The sequence below is a fragment of the Alligator sinensis genome, unplaced genomic scaffold (assembly GCF_000455745.1).
Source record: "Alligator sinensis unplaced genomic scaffold, ASM45574v1 scaffold647_2, whole genome shotgun sequence".
Lineage (NCBI taxonomy): Eukaryota > Metazoa > Chordata > Crocodylia > Alligatoridae > Alligator > Alligator sinensis.
In genome coordinates, this window is record NW_005841832.1 from 2808493 (window position 1) to 2812308 (window position 3816).

The 3816-nt window shown below is 62.3% G+C and overlaps 1 pseudogene; it reads left to right on the plus strand.

Moving 5' to 3' along the window:
• The first annotated feature begins 974 nt into the window (after nt 1-974).
• LOC102381764 overlaps nt 975-3816 on the plus strand; it is a 4764-nt pseudogene continuing 1922 nt past the window's right edge.

Consider the following 3816-nt stretch of genomic DNA (forward strand, 5'->3'; position numbering starts at 1 on the left):
CGGGGACTTGCCTTTATTTCTCTCCAGCACCCGGTTGGCAGCAGACGAGGCTGGGCAGGGGCCAGGGATTTGGTGCTGGAGGTGGCATTTTGGAGGGGGCGGCACAGGCCCTGCCAGAAGAAGGGAGCCTGCCCCAGCTGAGACCCCAAGTGAGGTACGTCAGGGTGAAGGAGCATCTGGGGGGGACCATGGGGGCTGGGAGGGGCATTCCCGACCCACAGCCCACAGCCCTGCTGGTGCTCCTCACTCCCAGCCTGCAGCCCCCTGCCATCCCCCTCAGCCCTGCCAGTGCCCCTCATTCCTGACCCACAGCCTCCTGCCACCACATTCCTGCCCCCTTGGATCCAATGGAGATGGGAACAGTGGGATGGGAGGAAGGTGATGCATCCCCAGTGGTGCCCAGCAGATGCCTTCCTCCTTGACTGGGAGGGAAGCCATGGAGCGGGGTCTCCTGGCATTGCCCCCCCTGACCTGGATGGCAGGGGTGGGGGCAGCTCATCTCACTCCCCTGTTTCTCCAGCAAACAGAGGGGGGCATCGACCTGCCTTTGTGCCCCTTGCCAGACCAACCCACAGCCCTGCCCTGCCCCCAGGCTGGACCCCGCCCCCTTAGCACCCAGCACAGCCCCAGATAAAATGCAGCCTAGGAACCCAGCAGCCTGGGCAGGGATGGAACCCAGGCATCCAGGTGGGGGCAATGGTATATTGTGGGTGCAGTTCCTGGGGCAATGTGAGATAATGGTCCCCAGCCCTGCTGGTGCCCCTCACTCCCGACCTGCAGCCCTGCTAGCCTCATCAGTGCTCATCACTTGTGCCCCTGGAGCTGCACCCATGGATGGGAGGGTAGTTGGGCTGGGGCAGGCTGAGCCCCTGCCGCCCCCCCCCCCCCCCACATTGACAAAGAAAGCTATGGAGATGACTGCCCCCACCTGCCCCCTCACCCACACTCCTGCTCTGAGGAGGAGCAGAAGGAGTCAGCATAGGACTGCAGCAGTGTGTGCGCGTGTGTGCACGCACACACATGTGCATGTGCATTTATGTGCGCACATACAAGTGCCATTGCTCTATTCTGGGTGTTTGCTTTTTTGCATGGCCGTGCTCAGTGCGGTGTGGGTGCAGTCATGCATGTGTATGCGCCCACGTGTGTCTGTGCATGTGTGAACACATGCAAATGCTGTGGGTACGCATGTGCGTTCGGGCATGGGTACTGGTGTGCAGTGCTGTATGCATGTTGGTCTGTGTGCCTGTACATGGATGTGCCCTGTACAGCATAGTATGCATACGTGTGTGGTTTGCCAGTGTCTGTATGTGCATGCGTATGTGATGCTCTGTATACCTGTGCGTATGTGTGCATTTGTGCGCTGTGTATGTGACGCTGTTTGTGCCTGTGTGCATGTGCATTCATGTGTGGGTGTGTGTGTGTGGTGCTGTGGGCATTTGTGTGTGGTGTGCCACTGTGTGTGTTTGTGCATGTATGCATGCATGTCAGGCCTTGCATGTGTGTGTTGAAGGCTGGGGGCGGGTATAGGATGCTGCCTTTGTGCGCTGCTCTCTCATGCGGCTGTGTTTCCTGTGCTCTGTGTGTGTGTAAGGAGCACAGAGAACATGGCTGTGGGTTGCCATGTTGTGTGTTCCTGCCCTGCATGTGTATGTGTCTGTATGTGAGAAAGAGAGAGAGACTGGGCCTCCTTGTGACCATAACCCCCTCTTCCCCCAACCCCAGCTCTCCCCAAAAGGCTCCCACACTCACTTAAAGGAAGCACAGCCCCCCCCGCCTCAGTTTCCCCTCTAGTGAATGGACTTTGAGGACTCCAAACCTCCCTGGGGGGCCACCGGCGCATGCAGAGGGGCCAATGTCCATCGAGATGGGAATCCCCACACCCCTGCATGTGAGAGACTGAGAAAAGGGGATGGGTAGGGCCAGCAGGGCTGGGGAGCTGTGGGTTGTTTGTGAGGGGTACCAACAGGCCTGGGGGTCCAGGGTTGGGGCTCAGGGAAGGCTGCCCCCTGCTCTGCCTGCCTGAACAGCAGCTGCGCCAGCCTTGCTCTCTCAAGGGCAGCGCGGGGCTGTGGGAGGCTGATGCGACAGCGGGGACAGCAGCTGCCTTGGGGGACAGGGCCATGGAGAGCTCTGTCTGTGCAGGCACCGGCCTGTCCCCCACACAGTGACAGACATGGGCACTAGGGGGCACCAGGCTGGGGTGGCGGGTGCTGGGCAGCCCCAGCACCCCCCACCCCAGAAGCAGCTGCATCTCCATGCTGCTCTGACCGCCTGCCTCTCTCTCTGCCCTGTCGCCGTCTCCAGGTGCCCAGGACTCATTGCAGCCCCAGGGGGGGTGGTCCCCCACACCCTCGCCGCGGCCCCGCGTTGGTCCATGGGGGCAGACAGCCTGTACAAGAAGATTGGGATGCTGAACATACAGAACGCGGCGTGGGGTGGCCGTCAGGACTGGTACCCAGAGAGCCTGGTATCACCACAGCCCAACCCAGGTGTGCGGGGGTGGGGGGCATGGCTTGGTGCCTGGCAGCCTGGGATCCCCGCTCACCCCCCAGGCACACCCCAGCAGGACCCTGTCCCAGCCCCTGCCCTCACTGGCACCTGGGTTTTCTCTTGGTTCTGGGAGGGCAGCAGGGTCTAAAGGGGTGGAACAGGGTGTGGGGCTGGGAGCCGGACACCTGGGTTCTATCCCAGCTCAGGGAGGGCAGTGGGGCCTGGGGGGCTAGAACAGGTGGGTCTGGAAACCCGGATACCTGGGTTCTTTCTCAAACCTCCCAGGCACCGTTAAGGCCCAGATCTCGGTTACCTCTGCTGTAAATCTGGGGGGCAAACAGCGGGTGGGGGGGTGTTAACAGCACCCCTAGATCCGACTCCACCCACCATTGCTCCATCAGGGTCTCTGCTCCCAAGACCCCCCTCAGAGGGCTCTGTGTCTGCACCCATGCCCAGCTCTGCCTGGGGCTTCCCTATTTCCATCCCACCCAAACCATGTCCCTCCCAGGCCCACTGAGATCCCCAAAACTTTGCCTGAACCCCCACCTTCCCTGCCCTCCTCCCCAGACCCCTCCCATGCTAGGGACATGGTCATTTCCCCCCCAAAGCAGATGTCAGGAGGTGCCAGGTGGGTGGCGAGTTGTGGGGGCTGGGCTGGGCTGTGCTGGGGCCAGGCCAAGCCATGCTGGCGTTGGAGGGTGCTGGCGCTCCTCTTGGGCCTGTCACCCTGTCCTCCTGGGTGGAGGGAACTGGGGGATCGCAGGGCTGAGCGACGGCTGTGCCTGTCGCTCCGTGTTAGCGCCTCAACCCTGATGGGAGAGTTCTCATCGCCTGCAGAGACGGCCTGGCACTAGAATGAGCAGGGTGGAGGTGCAAGGAAGTGTGGGGGGGAGCTGTGAGGGAAGCACCAGCAGGGCTGGTGGGGGCAGGGAGCTGTGGTTTGGGAGTGAGGGGCACTGGCAGAGCTGGGGGGGTAGGGGGCTGCAGGTTGGGAGTGAGGGGCACGGGCTGGGCTGGGGGCTGCAGGCCAGGAGTGAGGGGCACTGGCAGGGCTGTTGTTGTGGGGCCCGTCTCACCTGTTTTCCCTGCCCCACCCCACCGTGCCTCACTGCAGACAGCTGTCAACAGCTGGATGGGGGCCTGGATCCCGAGCACCGGTCGGGTGCCGTTGGGGATGACCTGGACGAGTCTCAGATACGGCTGCAGCTGAAGCGGAAGCTGCAGAGGAACCGGACGTCCTTCACACAGGAGCAGATCGAGGCACTGGAGAAAGGTATCCCGGGGGGCTAGGACTACCCCCCACCACAACTCACTCCAGGCAGCAGG